This window comes from Bidens hawaiensis, unplaced genomic scaffold (assembly GCF_021521415.1).
Source record: "Bidens hawaiensis isolate Kalapana, Puna unplaced genomic scaffold, B.hawaiensis_p1.1 tig00010928_1, whole genome shotgun sequence".
NCBI classification, from domain to species: Eukaryota; Viridiplantae; Streptophyta; class Magnoliopsida; order Asterales; family Asteraceae; genus Bidens; species Bidens hawaiensis.
The window spans coordinates 557,334-574,180 of NW_027491845.1; positions in this window are offsets into that span (position 1 = coordinate 557,334).

A 16,847-nucleotide genomic window follows, 5' to 3' on the forward strand; every position below is an offset into this window, starting at 1 on the left:
AAGTCAGGACTTGTGTTTGACATCAACCAGATTATTTTTATGAACTATAATACCATGTTTGTTATCAAACCATGTACATTTGAATATTGCAACAATTTGTGGCTTGTTGGAATCATATTGGAGCTCTAGAACCTCATCCAATAAGCCATAGTAGTCAGACACTTCCGCATTATATGTTTCCCCTCTCACGCACATGCCACAATTTGAGGTCACAAGTCCTTTGCCATATTGTTGTGTGTGGAACTTATAACCATTAACAAAGTACCCATTGTGAGATTGAGCATAAATTGATGGTTTAGTTGCTAAAATTTCCGAATGTCGAGTGCTTCCATCAGTTAAGCCACTCGCTACCCACAATGAAGAATGCACACACAACATGTTGGTTAATAGTTACCTAACATCAATCCTTATGATTTAAGTGGCTTTACTTACGTGGATTTCAAACCATTCAGCAAAGTCTTAATCTCTGAGAAGCAATTCTGGCTTGTCCGGATATAGTTGTGGCACCATTCTGTCAAACTCGTCGATGTAAGGGTAAACTTCTACACAATTTAGAAGAACATAAGTGTGTGTCTTTTTAAGTTCTTCAATACCCATGCCTCTTCGCATTCCACCCTTTTGATATAATCGTCTAGAGGGAACGTTAAACACTCTTAGTTGAGAGCCTTCGCTCAAAGAGTTGGGATGTTGCGGTGCAAAATTCCGTGGCTCTCGATTATGGCGTGTCACAATCATCGGGTCAAAGTATAAAGACCAATAGGTAGCGACTTCATTCACTAAGTGTTCCCTTGTGATACAGCCTTCCACCCTTGATTTATTTCTAATTCTTCTTTTTATCAAGCCGAGCTTCCTACATTTATAAGTCATTGTGAATGTATTAAGAATGAAGAGCCAAATTTTGTTTCTATTTACAAACAATGTAATTACCTCTCATATTGATACATCCATCTATATTGCATTGGGCCACCAAGAAGAGCTTCACCAGCTAGATGTATCACCAGGTGCTCCATGGAATCAAAGAAACATGGAGGATAGATTTTCTCCAATTTGCATAAGGTAAGAACAACATTGCACTTCATTTTATGCAAGCCATCTTGTCACACCCCAGACCACGGCCTAGGCGTGTGACTTATATGTTGGTACCATATTTGTAAATAAATCGGAGTCATGGTGTAATAGAGGAAGTCTTTCATAAACATGTGGATTTAAATATAATATTTACAAATACAAAAGACAGGATATAAAAGTTCTCGTTTAATGTTTCAAATATTACTTGTTTTTAGTTTACAAAATCACCATTCATTTTATAATAAGTTAAACAAAAAGATCCGAGCCATCGGATATCTTGAGCACTTCGTTACTCCAAGCCCTAACCTTGATCACCTGCAAAATGTTAAGAAAATATGTCAGCAACGAATACTGGTGAATATGCTTACGCTAAAAAATATTTTCTTTTACTTATTCACCCCTCGAGACTACGTAGGTCTCGGCCCATCGTGGCTTAGGAATAATCAAGTTAAATCAACACAATTCATAAAATCAAGTTTACACTCGGATCCCCCAGCAAACACCACATCGTTTGACTAGTTGAGTGCCTATACGTATACACAAGGTCATACTCCCTGCAGGCAGCATAATTGTGACTGGGTGTGATATGCCCATCGCATATGTAAGGATCCAGACAAACGTACACGATAGCCTGAGGCCAGTGTTTTTACCCTTGTTTATAAATGTTTTAGAGACACTTAGTCTCATGTAAACCTTTTTCAATTAACACGTTGACTCCTTTGAAAACAAGTTTGTAAAGTTGGGGCGTATTCACCTTTTTCAATTTGGATCGGCTTCAAACACCGTCCGAGGGTCTTTCCCGTTGCTATCTCGCATCTATAGTATGAGTATAACCATTTGTTAGTCGGATATACAATCCGGGTTAAGACCTTTAGTCTTATTTAAAATCTTTACCTCGATGAACCTTTAGTTCAAAATCTCTTTTATTTTAAAACCTTTAGTTAAAAAGTAATATTATAAAACTTTAGTTTATTTTCATAAAAACCTACGTTTCTTCTTTTCTAAGAAACGTATTCTTATATTTTCTTTATTATTTAAGAATAGTTATTATTACTTACAAATATTTTTATAACAAAGAATCACACACACACACACACACACACACACACATATATATATATATATTCACACATATATAATAATATTCATAATTTCTTTCTTTCACTTTTCTTTGTTATATTTTCTTTTATTTTATCGAGGTATCGAGTATAACCTCAACTTAGGGTTTTAAGCTTTTTATAATATTTTATTATTATTTTATTCGGGCATTATGTCTACCTTCGCTAGGCTTACATAAACCCCAAATACTCGAGCAGGGCCTCAACACCGTTTCACCTTCTTTATCTTCTTGCTCAACTCTTTTTCTCGTCACTCTTCCCTTGGCACGCAAATCGATGAACACCAATACTTCACCACCCGTCGGAACACTTTACGAGACTAAACGCCATAACGTCGGGAATGGAAATCTCCTTCTTGGTTGGTACGTTGGTGGAATGTGGCACAAACTACGAGGAAACGACACGATAATCGAGGAATCGAGGCATGCTTTTCAAGGTGGATTGATGATAAGATTATAGGATCTTAGAGAGAAAATTGAAAGCTGATTTGAGGTGTGGAGAATGAAGATCCCAAACTTGCTATTTATAGGCACAGTCAGGAGGCCCATCGCGATACGTGATGGCCCCTTTGGCTAAGCCCGTTGCGTATCGCGACGTAGGCTCGGCCAGTAACCAACTAGACCTGCCACGTGGCAGGCGTTGCACCATGTGGAGGACGTGTTGCCACGTGGTGACACGTGGTGGAGGTTGTGCCACGTGTTGACACGTGGCACGCCACGTGCCCTCAGTGCCAGACAACCCATCGCAATACGCGATTGGTCTCTTCTTCTGATCCATTGCGTATCGCGATGGGTCAGGAAAACATAATTTTTAATTTAAACTCTAAGCTTTGGATTTTGACAGTTTTGATCCTTTAATTTAGGAAACTTGTCGTTTTGAACCCGAAACTTTCATGATGTTACACATCTACATGCAACGTCTTTGAGCATATGACTCGAAAGAACATGCACAACTCTGTTACAGCGTCTCTTTTGAAACAAAACCTCTAATAGCAATTGGAAGAAACCGTTGCATAAACACGTGACAGTCATGACTTCTAAAACTAAATAAAGTGTTTTTTTATGTTTACACAATTTCCAATGTTTGACGCATACCCATCAGGAAATTTAAGTTTTTTCAAACAAACACAAACTTTTTTAAGGCCATCTTTTTGCAAACTATAATCTCCCCTGACTCTAGTTATCTTCCCGTTGTTATCACGGACGGGGTTTAAGCGGGGTCGGTTACAAAAACACTCAATGTCTTGTCTTGCCTTAATATTGTCTTTGGATTTGTTGGTTTCCATAATTGTGTAAAACAAATTTTCGAACACATTCTTCTCTATGTGCATTAGATCGAGGTTATGTCGGATCAACAACTTACCCCAATACGGAAGATCCTAAAAGATACTTCTCTTTACCCAATTATATGTAATTTTGAATGAATGAGGACTTCGATATAAATTAGTATCATGGGGTTTACCATTGTAAACAATGGGAAAATCTTTTATAGTCTGCCATATTTCTGCTTAGGATGGACTTGGAATACACTTTTCACCCAAAACCGTCTTGATTTTAGGAAAGTTTATCTTATCTTTCAAGAAACGATGTCCAATGGGAAGATGTTGTCTATGGCAATCAAACCAGCACGGTTTTCCTCCATATCAAAGTCGGAATGACCCCGATTGGTCCGAGACATATGGGTAAGCTAACTTACCATGTGTACTCCATCCGGAAAACATCGCATAAACAGGGAAGTCACTAATTGTCCACAGCAGTACAACCTTCATCTGAAAATTGTTGTTTTGATAGGCATCGTAAGTTTCAATGCCATCCTCCCACAATAGTTTTAGCTCATCTACTAAAGGCTGCAGAAAAATGTTGAGATTTTGTTTGGGATTCTTTGGGCCATGGATGATCAAAGGAACCTGTACGTATTGCTCTTTCGAGGCCAACCAAGGAGGTAGGTTGTAAACGGTAATAAACACGGGCCAACATGAATATGGAGTCCCGTGTGTTGAATTAAAAAGGATTATTGCAATGAAAATTCGTAAAAATATGAAGAGGATGGTCCTTAATGGTGGCAAATAATGACATGTGTTCATATAAAGGAACCCAACTACTCATTAACTCATGTTTTATACGTGACGTGAGTCAAAGACTCACTCAAAAATAAACCGATTACAACTATTAGATAGTGATAAGCGGGTATCGAACACAGGGAGTTTGTGGAAATAGTGTTACCAAGTAATTGTGTTATTTATCTATTTTAAACTAAATGCAAAAGTAAATTCAAATAGTTGGTTGTTTGATTTTGATTAACAAAATTAACTAAAACAATAAACGAGTTTTAAACAATACAAGAAAGAATGCTCTCTCCGGATTTCAGATTTCCAATGTTGATAAAGTTAATATTTACTTGTGAGGTGAACTACACAATTATAATTCGTGAAAATGCGTTTGGATGTGATAATCGAGGACTAAGTACTTGGACTACAAAAATGCAAGGTTGTCACTCAATAATCATTTTAGTATTGCAAACCCTAATTCTCTTCTACTAAATCTCGATTGCCTATGGCACCAAGAATGGATAGTCAAGAACACGAATTATACCATACTAACAATTACCAAACAAACACACAATCACCATGGCACAATAATCATATGATCACAATACTATCTCATCAAAAACATAAACGATTAACAAATATTCAATTAGAAAACCTTATAATTCGGGAGAGAACAAAAAGAGTACTAGCCACACATCGTTTGATTAATCATCACATCAATTAGGTTAATCGAACGAATCATAAACCCAAACAAATGATTAAAGTCACCCAAGTCTTGTCCTTGCTCTTTAAAGTTCGCCCCTAGGTGGTTTTTTATGAAGGATCATGAAAAGACAGCCCAAAAACTCATAAAATATGTAGAAAAAACGGCAGTTGCGACTCCGGACCGTAGCCCACGGTTCACATCGTGGGTCACGGTGATTTCTGAAAATCCTGGACCGTGGCCCACGGTGGAACCGTGGGTCACGGTGATCTCCACGGCCACCGTACCAGCCACGGTACGGTGGCTTCTGTTCGCTTTGCACATTTGGACTGTGGCTCACGGTCTGGACCGTGGGCCACGGTGGACTTCCACCGCGCCTTCTCGTTTTCACTTCTTTTGACCACTCGCGCATCTTCGGCTCATGCGGTTGCCTCGGTATACTCCATAATAGCCCCGGAACCTCCTTTGAGCCTACAATTCACCAATAATACTGTAGTTATCTAATTCCACAAAATAAACAAATTCAAATCAAGATTATTATGGCTTTAAATCAATTAAGGGTTGTCCCATGGACCACCACATTCCCACACTTAATCGTTGCTTGCCCCCAAGCAACATCTCAAACAAAAACTTTCTATTCCATTCAACTTGTATCCACCAATCTTACCACAAAACCAGTTCAGTTAAGGTTCCAAGTCATACCCTATTCCCTTCTTTTTATCGGGTACACTAGTTCACTTGATGTTCCATTTAAACCGAAAATTTCTAAACAAACCTAACATGCTTTCGGCTTTTACCTATACATAACACGCATTTACACTTTAACTTTTCCGTGGTGATCATCCATACATTTCATATTTAATCAATTTTCCTCGCATACGCTTGTACAATCATCAAATCTCCACCTATGTAAATGCATTTGACATGAATACAAATCAAAATGGTCTTAAACGGGTTATAATGGGGCCAAGTTTAAGGGTATGGAAGGGAATATTGAAAGTAGCTCAAGCGATCCGATCCGACTTATTACAAACAAACTAAGTAAATAATAAAATAAACAACTATGAACATCACTAACTTTTTTTTTCACTCAATAAATAATACTTTGAACTATGCATACATAAACATTGCAACTCTAATACAATTTTTTTTTCAAACTAATATAATACTTGAACATTACATACTAGCATGATAAACATAATGCTTCACATCTCTAACTGATAAATACTTAAATAATTACATAGAATCCTATTAAGTCGGATCGTTTCGCAAAATAATACCGGGGTTGATCAAATATAAGAATAGGCCCAATAAGGTTTTCTAAAGGAACCAACCCCCCGCCCCTCACATAACCATCCTCATATGTATAATGTATGAGGCCCCAACCCCCCATATCCCACATTCTCTCTCATCCAGACGAGGCTTAACCTAAGTGCCTCCATCATTTTTGCACTCATGTCAAGCTAAGATCTCGAAATGCACTAATTGTAAAAGTTCTATCGGAGAATATTAACCGTCTCACCAACCAATACTTTCTCAATTTTCAAGTGTAAACGAACATGTTATGCAAGTTATTACACCGAAAGCATGCTAACATTGGTTAGAAAACTACATAATCTCCTTTTTTTAAAACAACTAGGCACATGTTATTTAAGGAATTGTGACCATGAAAAGGGACCCAAAACTTCACCCCGCCATCTTACCGCTTTCCGGTTTCATTAAAACATTTTTTTAAATTTTTGTTTTTTTCTGATTTTTTTTTAATTTTTGTTCCTTGATTTTTTTAACGAAATTTTTTCAAAACAAACGAAAATTTCCTCATCCCCACACTTGGGATACATTGTCTCCAATGTATGGTTTTGAGAAAAATAAAACAAACTACTTCAAAAACACATCCTTCTTTTCAACACAACCCTTAATACTTATCAAAAGTATTTTGTCCACCACCCATCCACCCAAAAACACATAAAGACACAAAACAAAATACAACTATACAGTAATATACAGAACAGTGTTCACCTGGCATCATGCGGCTCGATCAGTTTTAAGGCGGGTGGGCCGACCCAAAGATAGACGTCATAAACTCTGAGAACTGGCTGAAGTTAAACGCCCCATCGCCGCCGCTGCTTTCTTCTTCTTGTGGTGGTGGTGGTGCCATTGATTGCATTGGGTTGATCCACATGGAGTGATGAAGTGGTGGTTCGGGATATCGTACCGAAAAGTCATACGGGGGTAGAGTTGTGTAATCTACCATTTGTGGATCCGACATGATCGGTTCACCTGCATGCCACTGATCATGCATCCTCCGATTACGATCATCCAAGTACCTCATGTTCATCTCATGTTCCCGCCCATAAGCGTTGGTATGGTTCCACATCTCCAACCAGTTGTGCCTCTCTTTTTCGGCCCGTTCAGCATAGGCCCTCTTAAAAGTCTGATGATCGAATAAAGCGCGTGACTCATCCGACCAATTCTCATATATGGAGGGCCTGTGCCTCTCCACCACCTCATTCATAGACCCCTCATGGGCCCAATTGTTACCATAAGAATTATAACCTTCCGAATAATCCCAACCCCCCGTGTTGGGAACTACTACGTAATCGGGCTCACCTAACTCTTCCACCTGTTCTCTCTCTTCATCCTCCTCCACTACAACATCCTCTCTTACTACACTCCATCTCACCTTATCACTCACAAGCACGTGATGCCTATCGGTTCGTGTGTAATTCCAACCCGGAAAATCCGACAACTTAAACTCCTTAAATACCTTGGTTATTCCCACCGACTCGTCAGTTATCCCACCATGATTCTTCAGCAATGCTGTAATCAGTCGACAATGCGGAATTAACTTCCGCTTGTTACTTTCTCAACTGTTCCAAATGTTGTGCATTACTTAATATCGGAAAGAAATGAGAGGCTTTCCACACATCAAAGCGTACAAAACTAGAATATCACTGTTCCTCACTACCGAAATGTCCCCCCGGCGAGGCACCACATTATATAAGCAAATGGATATCAACAACTTCTCCTCAATCTTCAGATCTTTTCTCCTAATCTGATCACTAAAACCTTCTCTTGGTCTAACCACCTTTGTTAACATGTTGTACCATTGGGGGTGCTTGTCAGGACATTCAAACAATTCTTTGACAGAAGGGTAAATATATGAGTTGCTTGGTTTACTGTCAAATAAAGCGATTTGATTGAATGTGTCAAAGGACATCAAGACATCCTGTCCACCCACTGTTCCAATTAATTTCATATCGTGTCCCTTCTTGTAGGGAGGACATCTCAATGTGGACACCCATTCTTCAATTTCTCTATCATACAACGTGTTAACTTCCTCATCGTAACACTTAAGGGCTGCTCCCAACCCAAAGCTTCAAATTTGTCAACTATCCTAAAAGCCTCAAAACCGGGATCGTTTACCTCCTTCTCACACATATATCCTTCAATTCGTTTATGCAAGGTGGCCATCTTATCAATGAACAACTCTGGTTGCCATTCCAACGCGTACTTTGACAATCCCCCACCTCTCCAAGTGGGTTTTACCGTTTGTAGTTGCACATTTGCTTGCTCTTTCTGCATTCTTTGCCTCTTTAATTGGGCTGCTCGACTGCTAGAAGTAGATGCCTTTGACTTTCCTTTATCTGAAGTTTTACCCATCTACACACAACAAACAACCAAGCAAACAACCAAGTTTAGTCAACATACACCTCCCCACACTTGCTTGTTACTATGGTTGTGGATAATCACTTGTTAATCAATTGACCAAAATTTTCAACATTTGCTTCAACATATAATTTCCAACCAGTCAATATAACAAACATATTTTTGTAACAATTATCTACTATCCACAACCATACCATATAATCATTATACTCATTACTCAAACAAGCAAGTGGGTTCATAGAAACAATCATGACAAACTTACAACCTCATTGCAATATACCATCAATAATAACAATAAATTCCATACCTTGGTGTTCTAAGAGATGTAGATGAAGAAAGCTTTAAAGTTAACCAAAACCCACAAATTTTCGGACTTGTTTGTCCAAAATCGACCAACAAAATAAAGGATTCTTTCAAATGCAATGATATAATTGAAATCCTTGTGAAATTCTAGTCAATTTAGACCCAAAAATCGGTTGATTTGGTGGAGATATGAGGAAGTTATGGATGCTTGAAGTTGAGAGTTAGGGTTTGTAAAGAGGGGTTTTGAGGAAGATGAAGATGTAAATTTAAATAAATAATGAAAGTTGGTGATTTGTGTGGTGTATAATGGGTTAAAAATCTGATTTTTATTGTTTATCAAACACCAAACCCGGTCCCTCTCATCTGTCGCCGCCGGACCGTGGCCCACGGTCCAACCGTGGGTCACGGTTTCATCAGTTCTGTTTGTTGGTTCGAAGTGGACCGTGGCCCATGGTCCACACCGTGGGTCACGGTTGAGTTGTGCAAAAACAAACAGAGGGCACTGTACCGTGGTGCATCTTCCCATCGTGGAACCGACCGTGGGTCACGGTCTGGACCGTGGTCCACGGTTAACTGTTGTAAGGCCCCGTTACCAGTGCCTCACTTTAACGTTGGATTTACTCATAAACGCGGTTCTAAATATCAGAGTTAATTAAAACTTTCGCGGAATAATATAAATGTCAACCATTCATTACAAACATCCATAACGTGTCTTTCAAAAAAAAAACAGAAAACATAGTATTTCAAACATCACGACAAATCTCCAGATGCCAGCCTCTTCGGATCCTGCCATGTGTTTTCCTCAAGCCAACTGCCTCAGTTGATTAGCCTGCGTGCATACTAAAAGTCAGCTACGCTGAGTGAGTTCTGTTTAATCATACAACATTCAATACATTCATAACTACGTACTTCCATACGTACTTTATACTTCCGTAACTCGTTCATAATATACATACATACCTTCATACTCTATTCTAAATTATACTTTACCTTATTATATTCTACCTCGATTTTATTAGGGTCCGGTCCCTTTTTCTGCCTTGAGTATTATTAGGGCTCAGTCCCTTTCTGCCTCGAGATTTATAAAGGGCTCGGTCCCTTTTCTGCCTCGAATGTTATTAGGGTCCGGTCCCTGTCTACCTTGAGTATTATTAGGGCTCAGTCCCTTTCCTCTGTAACTGTCTATCTCTTACATTCATTCATAACATTCATACATATCATTCGTACATTATACATAACATTATACCTTGACAGTACGTGCAATATCCGAAGATCGTTCATGTACCGACAAGTAATCATTCATACCTTATATACATATCATTCATATCTTCAACTATCACCCGACGGTACATGCAATATCCGAAGATCGTTCACGTACCGACAAGCAATCATTTATACATAATCATATAAGGCATACACTCACCACTTAAGGTAAGTGTAATAACTAATCACATAGAGTATGCACACATCCCCAAAAACATAACAAGGAAAGGGGCTAGAAACTCACCTGAAGTCGGTTACGTTCACCATTAATAGTTATTCCTTTCTTCAGTTGGGCACGGCTAACTGTATAATAATTACATTCATTAATTAACTATCACTACTCATCTCGCGTTTCTAGTCTAATTATAACCCTCAACGAACGGGGGTCCGGGGGCAGCGCCCCTGGCAGCGGGGTCTAGGGGCGGCAGCCCCTAGCAAGGTCCAAGGGGCAGAGCCCCTGGCTGGGGTCCAAGGTCAGCTTGGAAAATTCTTATTTCTATTAACTGTCATATCACATTTTCCATTAGCATTTTGAATCGTTAAATAAATTTACTACTTAAAAGTCCAAGGGCTTCTTTGTAATTAAATCATTCTTTTCTAAGTACAGGGACAGTTCTGTCATTCTATCAGACTTCTAGTTCGTTATCGGGTTCATAACGAATGACCCATTCGTTGCTTTTATAACGAATCAAACCGGTCCATGTAGCGAATTGGACCCCATAGCGAACTGGTTCTTTGACGAATTGAACCCTATAGCGAATGACCCCTCAGTAACGAATTGAACCATCTAGTTCGTTATCTACCTTTAACGAATGAGCATAACGAAATGAGGTTAATTCACTGTCTTTTCTATAACGAATCAGGATACGAACTAGGGCTAGTTCGTTAAGCTTTCCTTAGCGAATTTACTTGACGAATCACCCCTAGTTCGTTAACTCTCCGTTAACGAATTAGGGTTAGGGTTTGTCAAAGAATGTCAGAAACATTCTCTTACATCCTTAAATACCAAGCCGCCTTTCCGGCGCCGTCGTGCCGGAAAACCGGCGGTGGCCGGAGAAACGTGTTTCGGCACGGTTTTCACCGTTTTTCGTCCCGTTTGATCCAGATCTGAGCTAGGGTGATCCCTAGGCTCATATTTTGCTCGGTTAATACCCGATTCCACCCGGATCTCGTGACTTTAACGGTTTAAAGGTGTCGGCTCTTCGTTTCGTGACTAAATCTAACGGGTTTGAGCTCATACAATATTATACTACCATTACCTTGGGTCGAGATCGGTTTCCTTGGTGATTTCGTCTAGAGGGAGGAAGACTAGAGAGAGAGAGCTTAAGTGTGTGTTTTAAATGGTGGATGAAATATGTGTAAAATGAGGAATTAAATGGTGATTATGGTTTATATATTTATGGATCATGGGCTTAAGCCCATGGTCTTTCCTTCTTTCTTTCATAACCCAAGTCCATAACCCACATCCATTTACCCAACACTAGCCCAACTCATATTCTATTTATCTAAACTGATAACGACCCACTATTAAATAGACGAAATTTATTTTATTATTATAACCAAAAGTAGGATGTTACAACTGTTAAAAAAAATTTTATGTGAAAAACAAAAGGAACCAAGAAAAACAAAAATAATTAAAACTTATTTACCCAATTAAAAATAAAAATTAAAAATTACCCTACCCCCCATGAAAAACCCGAGTTGTCCCCAACACGGTAAAGAAAAACATAGGGTCTTCCCCACCTTGATTTGGACAAACTTCAAAACAAGGAAGGTAATTTTCAAAACCAATTTTAAATAAAAACTAAATTAACCTAAACTAAAATATACAACATACCTTGGCCTTTTTAATTCGTTTCCTCATCCGGTGAGTGTAACAAATAACTCACCCGGTCCACATCGAGCATATTGATGTCCTTTCCTTCCAAGTAAGGTTTAAGTCTTTGACCGTTCACCACTTGTTTTGTTTGCTCTTGAACATCTTCTATCTCCACATCACCAAACTGACCCACTTTTGTGATGACATATGGGCCCATCCACTTGCTCCTTAACTTACCCGGAAATAACTTTAGTCTTGAATTATATAACCACACCTTTTGACCCACTTCAAAAGTCCGTTTTCTCAACTTTGCATCATAGATTTTCTTTAGTTTGTCTTTGTACGCGGAAGCACTTTCATACGCTTCATCCCGGATTTCCTCAATCTCATTCAAATTCAACTTTCACAATTCACCCTCTTCCTTATAATCCGCGTTGACATTCTTGGTCGCCCAAAACGCCTTATGTGCCAACTCCATTAGTAAATGACACCCTTTCCCATAAACTAACTGATAAGGAGTTGTGCCAATAGGAGTTTTGTAGGCGGTCCGATACGCCCACAATGCATCATTTAACTTAGAAGACCAATCCTTCCTATCGACCCGCACCATCTTCATCAAAATTTCTTTAATTTGGCGATTGGACACTTCGACTTGTCCACTAGTTTGCGAATGATAAGGAGTAGCAATTCGGTGGTTCACATTATATCTCTTTAAAAGCTTTCCAAAGTTGAAATTCTTGAAATGTGACCCACCATCACTAATAATCACCCACGGGATACCAAACCGAGCAAAGATGTTGGATTGAACAAATTTGCAAACTACCGAATGGGCATTGGTTCTTGTTGCTACCGCTTCTACCCACTTGGACACATAATCAACCGTAACCAAGATATATAAAAATCCATTCGAGTTTGGAAACGGGCCCATAAAGTCAATTCCCCATACATCGAAAATCTCTAACACCAAAATCGGTTGCAATGGCATTTCATCATGTTTCGAGACACTACCCAACTTTTGGCAATTCAAACAATGCCGGGCATACTCACTTGCATCTTTAAAAATGGTGGGCCAATAAAACCCACAATGGAGCACCCGGTAACCCATCTTTTGACCGCTAAAATGACCTTCACACTCCGATGCATGTGCATGAGTCAAAATCTCCCGTAACTCAGAATCGGGAATACACCTCCTTATCATTTGATCCGAACCAATCTTGAACAAGTCCGGTTCATCCCAAATATATTGTTTCACTTGGGCCATGAACCGTTGTCTTCTTTTCTTCACCCAATGACTTGGAATAGACCCCGTTGCTAAATAGTTCACAAAGTGGGCATACCACGGTGCGGTTGACACGGCTAACAATTGTTCGTCGGAAAACCGTTCGTTTATCTCCATCGGGTCATCGACACCCTCCAATGGAATTCGGCATAGGTGATCTGCCACTACATTTTCACACCCCTTTTTATCCCAAACCTCTAAATCAAACTCTTGCAAAAGCAATACCCATCGAATTAACCATGCTTTTGCATCCTTCTTCTCCATAAAATATCAAACCACGCTATGGTCCGAATAAACAATCACCTTACTCCCCAAATATACGAGCGAAACTTATCCAAAGCATACACCACCGCAAGCAATTCTTTTTCGGTGGTTGTATAATTAAGTTGCGCTTCGGATAATGTTTTACTTGCATAATAAATGACCACCGGTTTTTTATCAACTCGTTGACCCAACACCTCTCCGATAGTAGTATCACTAGCATCACACATGATCTCAAACGGCTTTGACCAATCCTGTGGTTGTAGAATGGGAGCTTTCACCAACTGTTCCTTCAAAACATCAAATGCTTGCAAACATTCATTAGTAAAATCAAAAGGTGCATCTTTTAACAATAAATTACATAAAGGTTTTGTGATCACACTAAAGCCTTTAATAAATCTTTTATAAAAACCCGCATGCCCCAAAAATGACCTTACCCCTTTAATGTTTTTAGGTGGTGGTAAAGATGATATCACCCGGACTTTTGCCTTATCCACTTCCATTCCCCTTTCTTAAATCACGTGACTTAACACGATACCCTCTTGCACCATGAAGTGACTTTTCTCCTAACTTAGAACCAAATTTGTCTCAACACATCTTTTTAAAACCTTTTCTAATTCATTGAGACAAGTTTCATAAGTTGGACCAAAAATGGAAAAGTCATCCATAAATACCTCGAGTGAATCCCTAACCATATCCGGAAAAATGATCATCATACACCGTGGGAATGTGGCCGGGGCATTACACAATCTGAATGGCATTAGCCGAAAAGAAAAAGTGCCATACGAACAGGTGAAGGTGGTCTTGTGTTGGTTATTCGGGTGGATAGCAATTTGATTATAACTCGAGTACCCATCCAAAAAACAGTAATATTTTTGACCCGATAATTTTTCAATAATTTGGTCAATAAAAGGTAATGGAAAATGGTCTTTAGATGTAGCGGCATTTAATTTACGATAATCAATGCAAACTCGCCACCCGGTGACCGGTCGGGTGGCGATTTGTTCACCGCTTTCATCTTTAATTACCTGTATACCTGCTTTTTTCGGTACCACCTGTGTAGGACTTACCCATGCGCTATCCAAGATGGGATAGATGATTCCCGCATCCAACCACTTTATTACCTCTTTCTTCACAACTTCTCTCAAATTGGGATTCAACCTTCTTTGAGTCTCTCGGGTTGGTTTTGCCTCCTCATTGGTGATGATTTTGTGCATAACTATAGATGGACTAATGCCTTTTAAATTGGAAATTGTCCAACCTATGGCCGCTTTATTCGCCTTCAACACCTTCAATAATTCTTGTTCTTGGGCCTCTTCTAAATTAGATGCAATAATGACCGGTAATGCGTCATTATCCCCCAAAAACGCATACTTCAAGTGGCTTGGCAAATCCTTCAATTCCAATTTTGGTGGGCTTTCCAATGAAGGTTTTGTACCCGAATCGATCACAGTTGGCAGACTTTCAATTTGATGAGTCCATGGTGGTCGTCCTTCTTTTACCGCCAACATATCTTGATCTTTCTCTTCCATCCTCAATGCACAAAGATGTACCTGTTCAGAAAAATCACAAACACATGTTTCCAAAGCATCTTCCTAATAATCATGCGGTTCACACATGTCAACAATATCTGCCATGAAACACTCATCACCACATAAAGCATTAGATCCGTTAGTGAACACATTTAATCTCATTTTCCTATTTCCAAACGCCATATCAACTGTGCCCGATCGACAGTCAATAATAGTATGAGCGGTGTTTAAAAATGGTCGACCCAATATAACATTTTGTTGTTGGGTCGAATCCACCAATGAGTAGTCTAAGACTAAAAAGTCAACCGGATAGTAAAATTCTTCAACTTTTACTATCACGTCCCGCACAATTCCTCGGGGGAGTTTATGAGACAAATCGGCTAACACAACCGTTGTCTCAACTCGTTTTAAAGGACCAAAATCATATTGGTCGTATAAACCCACCGGAAAAATACTTACTCCAGCCCCAAGATCTAGTAACGCCTTAGACATTTGAAAATCGCCTACTTGAATGTTAATTAAGGGCGTTCCCGGATCTTGAAGCTTAGGAGGAAGATCTCATTTAAAAACCGCACTTACCCGCTTAGTTAAATCCACTCGTAGAGGCACTTTTTGTTGCCTCTTTTGAGTGCACAATTCTTTCAAAAATTTTTCATATGCGAGTACTTGCTTAATTGCCTCAAGTAGAGGTAAATTTACCTTTACTTGTTTAAAAACTTCCCACATCTCTTCTTTTTGAGGACCCCTTCTTGAAATGATGTTTTTCTTACCCGGGTCAAGTAAAGCCGAGGGAAATGGAAGCACCTTTTGTTCTACTTCCTTATTTTTATTGTTTAAATTGGAAGTTTGACCCGGATTTTGTAACGGTTTTTCAAAAGTGACATGTTTAGTGGGTTTACTTGTTACTGTTTCATCATCACTTTCATTACCTGTAGTATCCTCAACTTCCCCATCAACCACACCCGGTGATAAATCTTTTTTATATTCTTTACCACTTCTTAAAACACTAATTTGAATAATAGGAACATTACGAGAAGAGTTATGAGAAAGATTTACCTTTGTGTCGCTTGACAATTGACCTTTATTCTTCTTCAACTCGGATACTTCAGTTGAGAGTTGACCCATTTGTGTGGTCAACGATTGGATGGATTTATCTCTTACTTCATCCTTTTGCATTCTAACCTCATCAAGTTGATTTCTTCGTTGCATGTCCTGTTGCATCAACTTCAACATGTCCATAACCTCATTTCCACTCAATGAACTTTGACCCGTTGACCCGCTTTGACCGCCACCCCCTTGACCTTGAAATCCTTGATTATTCTCGCCATGATAATTACCTTGGTTATTATATTGTTGGCGAGGGACATCGTTGCTTTGACTTCCTTGAAAATTCGGGTTAGATTGAGTGGCCGAATTTCCATAACGAAATTTCGGGTGATTTCTTAACCTAGGGTGGTAGGTGTTGGAGTTCATGTTGTAATTTCTACCACCTCCCCCTTGAAGTGCATTCACCTCTTCCACCGGTGCTTGACCTACCGTACATACCTCCATTGCATGACCCAACTCGTTACAGCTTATACAAACATCTATTACTTGATTAGTGGTTTGTACATTTCCTTCTTCCACGGCTTGCACTTGCGGTCTACCAACCGCCGATCTTGCTCTTCGTCCGGTTTGGGCTTTTCTCTTTGAAGTAACCGCCATTTGTTCCAAATATGCCAAATCATATTGTTCATAATTGGTACCAAATGTACCATTAGTGATCGACCGCAAATCCCATTCATC